The sequence below is a fragment of the Eupeodes corollae genome, chromosome 3 (assembly GCF_945859685.1).
Source record: "Eupeodes corollae chromosome 3, idEupCoro1.1, whole genome shotgun sequence".
NCBI classification, from domain to species: domain Eukaryota; kingdom Metazoa; phylum Arthropoda; class Insecta; order Diptera; family Syrphidae; genus Eupeodes; species Eupeodes corollae.
Genome location: NC_079149.1, coordinates 62318184 through 62331500, shown reverse-complemented (window position 1 = coordinate 62331500; position 13317 = coordinate 62318184).

The following is a 13317-nucleotide window of genomic DNA, read 5'->3' as shown; positions in this document are numbered from 1 at the left end:
TGAAGCCAATACTTTAAATTTTTGAAGAGATATTTAAATCGAAAATCAATTTTTACCAACTTTTATACATTTTTATTTTAGGTTTTTATTTTTTGTAAAAAAAACTGTCAATTTGATTTTTCTCAAAATTTGTCCTAATGTTGAAAACAATATTCCTTATAGGAAAAAATTAATTACAAGCTATTATCTCAAAGTTTTTAAAATATATTTGAGTCGAAAATCATTTTTTACCAACTTTTTTTGTAAAAAAAACTGTCAATTATTCTTATAAGATAAAATAAGATCTAAGCCCAAATTTCAAGTTTTTGAAAAGGTATTTGAATGGATATTAAAATTTAACGAACTTTAAGTAATGTTTTTTTAGATTTTTATTTTTTATAAAAAAAAAACTGTAAATTCGATTTTTCTCAAAATTCTATCGATGTCAAAAACATTATTCTTCGTTGCACAAAATTGTTTTAGAGATGAAATCATATTTCTGTCGTAAAATTTAAGAGGTGAACATTTTTTTTTTCTGTTTTATTGATTTATAAAAAAAAACCGTTATATTGATTTTTTTCAAAAAATAATTTTCTTTGATATCACGTTACAATATATTATATAAAATTTAATTCAAGTCTCTAGCGTTTTTGGTTCGTATGATATTTAGGGTTAACCAAAATTTTCACCTTTTTTCCAAACTGCTATGGTAAAACAAACCACCCACGCAATTTTGTTGAGAGCCCTTTCTGCATCTTTCTGCTTTATTATCTGTATAACAAAATTTATTTGAAGTCAATATCTCTTCTGTTTCTTGAGCTATGGAGGACGAAAAAAAACGTCGCGAACGTACGGACGTACAAACGTACGTACACACGCACGCACAGACATCTTTCTAAAAATCTTTTATTTCGACTCTTGGGACCTTGAATCGTCGAGAAATGTCAAAATTCCTATGGGAAGTTAAAAAGTTTGAAGGAAGCTATAGTGTGGTACTCACAAATTAAAAGGGGTAGAATGTCTTTCTTGTTTTTTAATTAGCGAAAGTGTCACCATTGTTGCTTTTGGGAAATTTAAATATTTTAAATTCATCTTTAAATCTCAATTCTGAAGAATCAAATATAAAGCATTTATCAGGTCTTAATAATAATCAATTTTGCAAAAAAGAGGCTGAGATGTGACCCACTGACTGATAACTTTCCCGTCTATCCATTTGTCTTGCTAAAAGTTTGTAGGTTTTCGTGTTGGGTCAAAAAAGTTGTCAGTTGAATTATTCTTAAAACAATTAAAATTACCAACAATATTTTTCATGTAAAGAAATAGTGTAATTTGAAAATCGAAAACAGATTTTTACCAATTTATATAGCATTTCTTATATTTTTACAAATTGGATGAATGAAATTAATTTGAAGGATATCAAGAACCGAACATCAATTTATCAAATTTGCGAACTATTTTTTGTAGATTTTTTTTTTATGAAAAAGGACAATATTTTCTGTAAAAAAAAAAGGGTTAAAGACAATATTTTAAATTTTTGAAAAGCTATTTGAGTCGAAAAAAAATTTGTACCAACTTTTAGTATTATTTTTTTGTTGCAATAAAACTGTCAACTAGATTTTTCTCAAAATGTTACTGAATGTTGACAACAATATTTTTTAAAATATAAAAGTAGTAAAAGCCAATATCTCAAAGTGTTGAAAAGATATTTGAGTCGAAAATCAGTTTTTACCAACTTTTATTTATTTTTTTGTATAGGTTTTTATTTTTTGTAAAAAAAACTGTCAATTCAATTATTCTAAAAATTTTACAGAATGTTGAAAACGTTATTTTTGATGGCACGAAGTTGTTTTGGTGATAAAATCATTTTTAATCGTAAAATTTTCGAGGTGACACATTTCACATTTCAGTTTTTTTGATTTAAAAAAAAAAAGTTAATTGGATTTTTTCAAAAAATATATTTGTTTGGTATTACGTTACAATAAGTTATATAAAATTTAATTCAAGTGTTAAGCGTTTTTGGTTCGTTAGATATCGGACGTACGAACGCACGCACAAACATCTTTCTAAAAATCTTTTATTTCTCTAGGGGCTTTAAATCGTCGAGAAATGTCAAAATTTTCAATTTGACAAATCGGGCCCATTACAATAACTTTTATGGGAAGTTAATAAAGAAACTTTATTTTTTCAGAAAAGTGAGTTGCCATCAAAGATTGTAAAACAACGGTTACACCTATATTATAGTGATATAACTTTTCTAGAAGCCATAAACCTAATCTTGCAGTAACTTTTTAAAAATATTTGCTTTTGTCCGTAATATCAGAAAAAAATAATAATTTTAAGTCACTAAGTTAAAAAGAACAGAAAAGTTATTTAAATACATTTCTTTTAATTTGTATGAAATTGAGTAAACACTGCTCACACAAAAACGATTGAAAAAGTGGTCAGAAGAGTTTTTGTGCTTCAAGCTTGCGAGAACCTTGTAAAAAACTCACTGTTATGTGCTTTGCAAAATAATCATACAATTTATCTTAACTTTAAAAAAAACTATTTTGGTTGTTTTAAGCATTTTTAAAGATTCATACTTTTAAAACAAGATGTAATAACAAATTTTAGGCAACATTCGATTTCAGGGCAATATGATCACTATGATTGTTTTGCTTGTGTGACAGAAAAAGAAAGTAAATGTCTACCAACGTGAAGTTTCAATTTTCCTACTATAGTAGTTCTTAAAACAGAATTTCTGAAGTTCTGCTGCGTACTTTAAATTAATTCAGCAAAATATCGTGGGTCCACAGATGAAGTTATCTATGTACAGAAAAAATGTTGTGCTAAATGAGATTTAACCTATTTCTTTAATTCAAAGATTTTGATTCTCTAGACACTTATGCATTAGATACTGTTGAGTAAAAAAAAATTATAAAACAATAAAGAAAATATACTTCAAATGAATTCAAAAATGTAATGCATGTTTAAATAATGATTTCAATTGATTTAGAAATGCAATGCACCTCATAATTATACCTCTTGTCTAAAATACCAAAAATTATTGATATAGTTTCATATGTGCTCGTTCAAAAATATTAAAAAAATATTCGTTTAATCGTTCGTTACATATTCAATGAATATGAATTTGCAGAAAACTGTCTTCTATGACTTGAAACAACGGCTCATTTGCGTTTTATAAAAATATATACAAGTATGTTCATTCAGATACTAAAACTGCGATCCATGTATATATAATAGAAAATTTTCCATACAGCTTCGCTCTGCAGCCATAACATTACCATCGCCAATAAAAATACTTACCTTTTCACATTCACACCTCATTCAATTTTATCAACTGTAATGAAATCTTAATTCAAATTGCGTCATTGACGATTTCAATCCAGAGCATTGATGACTCGATTCGACACTCGTACGTGAATAAAATCATCGATATGCAAACGCATTTATAATTATTTTTCTAAATGAAAAGCACTGTGGGACTGTGGCAAGGACTGGGACTAGGAGACTAGAACTTAACTGTATTCATAATATCCTGAAAAATGTTTTAGTTTTAGCATTTTAATGTTATGCCTACTTTTAGTTGAATTTGGAAAGTTTCATCTTTTATCTGTGAATAAAAATAAATAGGGTGTTTTCATAATAAAGTTTTATTAAGTAGCTGTCAAGAGTCTTTCAGTTTTTAACGATGTCAGATTTAGATTTGTTGAAAAAATGATAAAACAATTAGAAAAATCCCATTAAAAGAGTTCAGAAATGGCTAGTTTATTCATATTTCTAAGATATTAGAGATTTTAATTTTCTCAGAATGAAGAGGTAATTGGCTGCATTTAATCTGAGACAGATAGGGTATCCGGATACCTTTTTGTTAGTGTTTTACATGTTTTAAATAACAGCTGATCAAAAACAGCTGAGATGTCAAAAAAGGAATCCGAAGATATCCAAGAATATCTGGGGTATGTATATAGGTATCTAACAGAATAGCTGATTCAACACATGGTTGAATTTCAGGAAACTTGAAAATTGTTAGTTGAAGTTTTATTTGAGGATGTTCTGTACGTAATAGACGATGAAGAAGCTATTTGCCTCCGAATTTTACATTACATTACATTTCACACTACTCAGCACATAAATGTACAGAGTATAGAGAACACAGCACCTTGAGCGACTTGACTATGTAAGGTGATAACAACACAATACATTAATACAAGACAGAAGGACAGAAGAGGAAGAATAACAGGCAGAAAGAACACATGACAACAGCACGCGCTTGTTCTAGACGGTCCCCCATCTGTCTACTAAACCACGCTCACTGATGCTTGATTTCGGTGATCGATGGGAACCGAAACTTTATCAGTGACTAGGCTGTTGCTCGCTCTACTATCTTTTTGGCAACAGCTGACACACGATTCGTGTTTTGTTGCACTGTCAAACATCTTTAGTTTAGTTTATAATTTAACCATAAATCGTCGTACAAACGAACAACGGCTTGTTATGAAAGTTCATCGCACGCTTCTTCCATTTTATAGTCAGTTCAATTTTCCCACTGAAGCGGCTATCCCGGCTATTAAGTAGAGTGCGAACTGACGGAAATATCGCAGCTGTATCAACCAGTGTTAATGATGACCATCAATTATCGATTCCTAGCCGTTCGCAGCAATTGGGCCTCTGTTACTTAACAACTTGAAAAAATTTCCGGAAGGATTTAGGTGTGATGCCTTCCAAAATACAGCTGGCGGAAGAATTGAAGCCGAACGACCTACTGCAACTTAAAATTTTTGGAGAATGGGCTCCTGGAAAGTTGGCCAAAGATCCATTTTCTTACCGAAAAATTGTGTTCAGCGACGAAGATCATTTTTGGCTCAATGGGTACGTAAATTAGCAGAATTTTCGATTTTGGAGTGAAATACAGCCACAAGGATTGCATGAGCTACCGATGCATCCAGAAAAAGTTACAGTTTAGTGCGGTTTATGGGCTGGTGCGAATCGTAACGTAATGGTGAGCGCTACCGTGAGATGATATCTAACTTTTTCTGCCCAAAATGAAAGAGCTTGACTAGCATGCCATGTGGGTTTCAACAAGACGGTGCCACACAGCACGCGCAACAATGGACTAATTTAGAGGCGAGTTCGGTGAACCTATTATTTTACGTTCGGACGCCTAGATCGTGCGATTTAACTCCTTTAGACTATTTCTATAGCATTTTTGTGGAATGGCTTTGTACCTTGAATATATTATTGTGTTTACCAATTTTTCGCAGTTATCAATAGTTATATTTTTAAAAACTTTGATAATAACTTTACATTACTCAGGTTTTAGTACAGGTTAAAATCTTCGGCTGTGGGTTATTAGTTTTTTAATTAAATTAGAAACACCCTGCATAATTTGAATTTCTACAAAATTTGAGATTTTCCCAAGAGCATAAGGTACATGCAATGGAATTCTTTGATATAACATAACATGACTTAAGAATTATTGTTGGGCAGAACTTAAGGGGCAAACTTAAAGAATTTATTGAAATAACTTTGCACTAAATTCCAATGCAACCATGTGGAAAGTTTTCCATCTTCGTAAGCATAATTTTGCTTTAGCTTATGTTTTAGTTAACATATTCTTCTCGTTAACTCACAATAGTTTTGAGAATTCGTCTCCCTCAATTGCACTGGTCTAAATGAGCTCCCTCAAAAACTTCATTCCATATATTTCATTGCGTAGTGATAATAAATATACATAAACCTGCAGAGGAAAATAAATTATTTTTGTTCATAGAGTTCATATTGTGGAATAACACAGAAAAGCTTTTTCAAGTCAAGATAAATTGAATTTCGTCAGTCATTTAAAGTGTCAAACTATAACACTTTAATGTTTAATCGAAAAACTTGTTAAATTAACGTTTTTATTTGGGAATAACTTCAGTGGACATAGTGAGGGAGATTTAAGAACAGTTTTTGAAATAGAAAAAACAAGCGATTAAGAATTAAGTTGTACATAGTTCGTAGCTCGTTTGATTGTTCTTTAAATTTTCACCTCGTTGCGGTTATGTTAACAAAATAATGATAACCAAAAATCACTCTCGGTTATTTCTGTCCATTATGGCGGGTGCCCCACTTAACCACCACACAATTTAAAACTTTTGATGAGTTCGTCATAGGTACGTTTACGTTCATTTATATCGATTTTATGCATTGCCCTACACTGTGCCTTGATGATGTAGTTTATGTTGGCTGGACATCAGTGCATGTCATTTGCAGGACTTTTCAATTGAATGAAAACAATGCGAACATGCTCCTCAAGTGTTCCAGCGAAATTCAATAGCAACTAGTTGTTCTTGAATGCTTTAAGTAAAAATTCGCAGCTTAAAATAAAAACAAAACATATCAGGGCTGCATTTATCTTAAGATGCATATGGAGGCTCTTATTTTTAAAAAAATTTGAGTTTATAAACACATGAATAATGAGTGGATTTATTTGTTTGACATTATAATTTTTGATTTTTGTATAACTTGTAACGAGCAGGGTCGTTAACTGCTAGCTTTCCGTAGGAAAATATCTGAAGAATCCTTGTAGTATTGATGATTCCTTTTTTCCTGGGGTATTCTCCTTCTATGAGGATTTGAATATACGTATGTAGGTACTTTGATATTGAGAATTATTATTTCTCTCCTTAAAACATTTATTGCAAGTTTAAAGGATTCAACTGGGGACTGGGGCAGTACTTATTTTCAAATAAATTATATCAGCAATCAATTTGTCATACAAATATTTCATTTGTTATTATTATTTTATTTCCTATTTGTGTCATATTTTTCAAGATCCAACTCAACATTTTAATTAACCGGTGTTAGCAACTTCAACAAAAGTGTTCTTTTAAATAAAAACTCGAGTAAATTTCAATCTTACAAAAATAGATATTTTTGGTTTTGATTTCATTAAATTTGTAATAATTTCAGTTCAAGATATTCAAATTTAATAAAATCTAAAAGGCCAATTATAACTTAAAAATTTGGAAAAATCAAAAATGAAAGCCTTTCTCTTTAAACATTAAGCATAGCATACAAGTCATTTTTCATTAGCGAGAGATTTTTTTACAAGGACCCACAAGTTTCCAATAGATTTAAAAGCAAGATCGAACCGGACAGGTTACTAATAGTGGAGTGCCTGGAGCATTCAAAACCGCAAATCCTCGGTTTGGAGTTATAGTAAATGATGAAATTAATATGATCGATGTGGGATATTGTTTTTTAAACCATAAATGGCAATGTTTACGCAAAATTTCAAATTCTTTTAAAAAAATTAATGCTTACCATATATATTTTCACTAACAGTAATTTTTTTAACTTTCCATAGGAAGTTATTGTAATGGGTCCGATTTGTCGAATTGAAAATTATGACATTTCTCGACGTTTCAAGGTCCCTAGAGTAAAAATAAATGATTTTTAGAAAGATGTTTGTGTGTGCGTGTGTACGTACGTTTGCGACGTCTTTTCGTCGTCCATAGCTCAAGAACCAGAAGAGATATCGGCTTCAAATAAATTTTGTTATACAGATAATAAGGCAAAAAGATGCAGAAAGGACTCTTAAGAAAATTTCGTGGTTGTTTTTTTTACCATAGCAGTTTAAAAAAGGTTACAATTTTGGTAACCCTTAATATCTCATGAACCAATGACGCTAGAGACTTGAATTAAATTTTATATTATATATTGTAACGTGATACCAAACAAGCATATTTTTCGAAAAAATCCTAACGGTTTTTTTTATGAGTAGAAGAATCTTATACGAAATATTGGTTTCAACTTACTTCAACTTCAAATTACCCGTTTTTTTTAACAAAAAATAAAAACTTTAAAGAAAATTTAACAAAGGTTGGTAAAAATTGAATTTCGACTCAAATATCTTTTTAAAAATTTGAGATTATGGCTTTCAACGTATTTTATCTTATAAGAAATATTATTTTCAGCATTCGGTAAAATTTTGAGAAAAATCGAATTACTTTTCAAAAATTAAAAATATTGTTTCAAACTTTTTTCATTTCACAAAAAAAAAACTGTTTTCGATATTCAGTAGTTTTTTTAAAATCTAAAAGAAATAGTGTGGTACCCGTGGCATGATGGTTAGTGCGTTGGACTGTCATGCCAGAGGTCTTGGGTTCGATCCCTGCCTATGCCATCTAAAGTCTTTTCACGGGTACTGCCTCTTGCGAGGAATTGACAAATTCTCCAAGAGTAACTATTGTCATGAAAAAGTGCTTTCTCAAAATTAGCCGTTCGGAATCGGCATATAAACTGTAGGTCCCCTCCATTCCTGACAACATTACTCGCACACAGGAATGGTTGAGAGTTGTAAGTCACTAGGCCTTGGTTCTCAACGGACTGTCGCGCCACCCAATTTTATTAAAAGAAATAGTACTCAAATTTGGTAAAAATCGATGTTTGGTTCTTGATATCTCTCGAATTAATTTCATTCAACTATTTGTACAAATTTAAGAAATGCTACTAAAATTGATAAAAAATTGTTTTCGAATAAAAATATATTTAAGAAAACTAGATTTTCAAACTAAACTATTTCTTTAAATGACAAATTTTGTTTAAGTTTTAAAATTTTTAAGAATAACTCAAATGACAACTTTTTTAAGCAAACCAAATCGACAGACGAGATGGGAAGTTATCAGTGTGGGTCGCAACCCAGCCTCTTTTTTCTTCGAGTTGTTGTCGTGCATGAACTTCCACTTTAAAGGGTTTTCATACCCGAAGCATAATCTCCTCTAATATAATGCTGAACAAATGCTGTGCCGAAAAATTGGACCTACTCCGTTCAACGCAAAATAGCCACAAACTTTGATGATCAAACCTCCGTACTTCACTGCTTTGGTTGTGTTTGCGTTCTATAGTTGATATGCAGCATTTTCTGGACGTCTAACCAACTTTTAAACGTCTGATCCTACCAAACTTACTTTATTTTCGTCGGACCATAGAATTTTTGTTCATTATCTGAACCTACCATTTTGCCAAAGAACATTTGAATATGTTTTTTGGCAAAATGGATTCTATGTATTAGGTGTCTTCTGGTAAGTGATTTTACTTCTTTAGGACTTCTTCCGAAGAGATGATGTTCCTCAATGCCTCACAGATGGACAAGTCCAGTTTTTTTTGTATATCCCCAAAGGATTTGAATGAGCCCAGCTCGAACCAAGAATGGTGTAAGCATAACTTTTTTTATTTTTAAGAGAGATGGTGCTAATTGTTAAGGCACCCCTATTTCTCTCATTGTAACGTTCTTCACTGTATATGGATTACAAAACATACAAAATCGAAACAAATTGAGAAAATTAACCTAAAAATGGAACAGTTATTACAAAAACCCAATTTCAATACTCACTTGCCTTATCTCTTTTTAAATAGGGCAACTATGTTAATTTCAAATCGGTATCCCTATGTTTGTTCACCTTCAACGCCTTATTTTAAGTTACTTTCGAATCTCTGCATATTTTATTAAATAAAATAATATTTTGAAAAAAAAAAAAAACTTTTTTTGAAATCATGGCTGGAAAGTTCTAAAGTTATTTGAAATCAATCAGAAACATGACGGTAACTTTTTCACATTTTGTGTTTTTTATATGATTCTCAGAGATTCAGTTCAGAAAATCGAAAATAATCAGTGAAACTCAAAGTCACTTCTGAAACGAAATGTGATACTTACGTATATTTAATTACGAAGTCTTCGTCATATTTGGGTTGTGTCTCGTTGTTGAGGTCTCACTGAAAAGTCACTTAAACGTCTTAACTTCTTATTATTGCCACTCTTCCAGAACATATCGAGCCGTTCCCGCCATTTTATCGTAAGCGACATTTTCAATAAAAAAGAAAACTTAATTATTAAAATTTGCTAATAACACATAGAACCTTGGAGGCTGTTGCTATTTCTTAACTTAAGGATAATTACTAATTTTCAATACTGACTATGGGTACAAGTTGTTTCAAGGACCAGCAGTAAGCTTTTGATTTGTCGTTTACGATAAAATTAATTTTGGCGCTTACAATAAATTTGCGGGAAGGGCTCGATATATATTATGTTAATATCCATTTTTGAATTAAGGTTATACTTTAAAACATTTACAATCAACTCTTGGACCATTAGCTTTATATTAATATTCAAATAGCAACAATCCAACCATAGGCTATGTCTCATGATCACATGCGGGATTATGAGGGATTGAATCAGTCGTTAATATTTGAATTTCTTCTTATAGTATATACTCGTATTTGATTGCAAAATAGAATTGTACCTATTGTAAATATCTCAAGAATACCAAGGTTCATGTTAGCAATGAAGCTATGGAATATAGACCATGGCTGAATGTTATAAGTCATTTAAAATTGGAGTGTGCTGCATATATAGCAGCGTTGTGTTGAAATATATAACTAATAAAACAAAACAAATAATTGTATTTACAACTTTTAACTACAGAGAAATTAAAAAATTCAATCAATAGAGCCTGCTAACGTCAAAAACAGACATGTGCAAAACTAAAGTTACCTGGGCATACATACCGGTCAAAAGTTTGAGACCACCTCGAGTTTTAACCCCTAAACTGAAGTTTTAGGAAATAGTTAATACGTGGAAAAAGTGAAGAGCATGTCTAGTTGTAAAAGATTTAAAAATATAAACTAGTTTTGTACTAAACATAACTTATTTATTTAAAAAACCAATAAAAGCTCTAAATTGAGTTTTCATCAAAAAACCCTCCTTTAAATTCAATAATTTTGTTTACAATTCTGGGCAATCTTCTTACTAATGTTTTGTATTTTTTCTTGTGGAATATTATTCCAGCAATTTCCCAAAGAGCAGATTCCGATGTCATGTGGTGATTCCGGACATTTCTGTCAAGCTCTTCCCAAAAGAGCTTAATATCTGTAGACCCATCAGAACTTTTGGAAACAAAATATGAACAAAATGATGAATTTACAATGAATAAGATATATTTCGAATTTCAAAACAAATAATCAGGAAATTTGAATCAACATTATGACATGTATTAGATTTAATATAAAAAGAAACGTGTAGTACTTCATAACTGGAAGTTTATTCCACAAGCACCCTGTTCCTCCTTAGAGGCAGTAAATGGTCGCATTTACAAAGCTAGTGGCTACGTAGTTAAGGGATTCTGATGGCTCCCTGAAATTACGCCATAGGAAATTACGCCCAAAACTGTTTTGGAAAAAAAACCGAACAATTTTGGAGTAAAAAATAGGAAAAAGCGCCCAAAAACAAAAAGGAAAATAAGCCAAAAACTGTGGAAATTACACCAAACTTTTGGAAAAAGAGCCAAAATACTAAAATGGAAAAAACGCCAAAAAAAAGAACTTTTTGGTGTAATTTTAAAATTACGTTTGGAAATTAAGCCTTTAAAGAATGAACAGAGCTTTTTCCCAAAAAGTGTATAAAAGAATCTGAACGTACGACGTTACATGGAGCGATGCGGTGCAACCAGCGTGGCGCGGTACCGCGCACAGCCCGCCACAACGTCGAACTGTAGCGCGTGCGAACGCGACGCAACGTCGAACGGTAGCGCATGCGAACGCGACGCGTACGCGCCCCCCCTCGCGATTGATTATTTTTAAATAACACATTTTCTTATAACTTATTTTATTTCAATTAATCAATTTTTGTATAGGTATCAAATGTAAACCTGAAGGACATCTACCACATTTTCCCGACAACACGGACATTGGTCAACGAAGTTCTTCGCTTTTACACACAACCCATCTTTTTTACTTTCATTTTAGCACCACAATTTTTAATATAACAAATGTAAGGAACATCTTCTTTATACACCCATTTTTTTTATTTATATATTTGTTTTTGTTCTGTTACGTACAAAAGTTTGCTATTTTTTATTTACCACTTATAATTTCATAATCAAAAACTTTCCATTTTGTCCATCACTTTATGAAAATGCTCTTCAACTCACGGTACGGAAACAACAAACTATCAATCACTACTGATCACGTTAAAAAATTTAATTTAAAATGTATGGTCTTTAACCCATTTCCGGCTAATGTTGCGAAAACGCAACGTCTCACGTTGGGTCTCCAGGGACTTAATTGGTACATTTTTTATAGCGTTTTAAAACTAATATTGGACGTTTATTAAATTATCTAATCGACCTGTTTTTGGATTTAAAAAAAAAATTTATTTCTGGAGTTTTTAATATCTTCAAAATTGCAATTTTAAACATTTTTAGGCAATATTTTCAAACTTAAAAAAAAAAAAAAAAAAAAAAAAAAAACTTTACAAACATATAAACAAAGGTTGAAATTATATTCTAAAATTAAAAAGGATATATATATATATTTGTATTTGTCATTTATATGACAGTTCTGGATTGCCTAGCTTTGTAGTGCAATTTTACATTCACAAAGCTAGTTGAATTTTGCCACTAGCAATAGTCAGATTATGGATTTCATTAATTCAAATCTTAACGGGAAATTCCTTGTTCTCCTTCTGTCCTCTCATTTACAACACTTCGTATACTTCTTGCATTACGGCTTTGTCGAAAAAGGTTCAATCGTTTTGGTCGCTGAGTTGTTAATGATGATTCAAAAGGAATACAAATTTATTGATTATTGATTTCTTACAAAATTTATAATTATCAATTTTTCTAAAATCAAATTTTCAATTTTGACGATGTAACGTGACACGGGCACGAGGTCCAACGGTCTGAAAAGTATCTTATGTGCGTCTCCTGGTTCTTATCTACATTTCCACTAATGTTCAGCAAAATGGTCATAAGCGTTCTTGAGCTACACGGCTTTCAATTAAATTGCCCATGATCTGCATTTCATTACTTGTGAATACACTTTGCGAAAGTGAATTTAGGTGTTCCACAATTCGTTAATGTGAATTGGATTTTCGAACATGCAAATTAACGTTCTGTATTTTGGTTTGTTCCATTTTTTTAACGTACTCAAATCAGTTTTTGAATTAAAGGATGAAGGTGTTATAAAGATGAAGGTGTTATAAAAGGTACGATTTCCCTAAGAACATAATAAAGCGTCTTTGCTTAATCTAAAATTATCATTAAAGGAGAAAATCAAGAATTTACTTTATTTATCAATTCTACATAATTTACACACACTAACATTGTTGGAGGCAAATCGAATATATTTCATTTGTCTCGCAAAATTCGTCTTCTTATTTTTTCTCTTGAATTCTGCTTTCTTTTTTCACTTAAAATTACCAATAATATTGCATCCATCTTCACAACAGCAACAATTTTACTTCAGAAACAAAATAAAAATGAATGATCCTTCAGTTCTGACAGTTCGAAGTTTTCG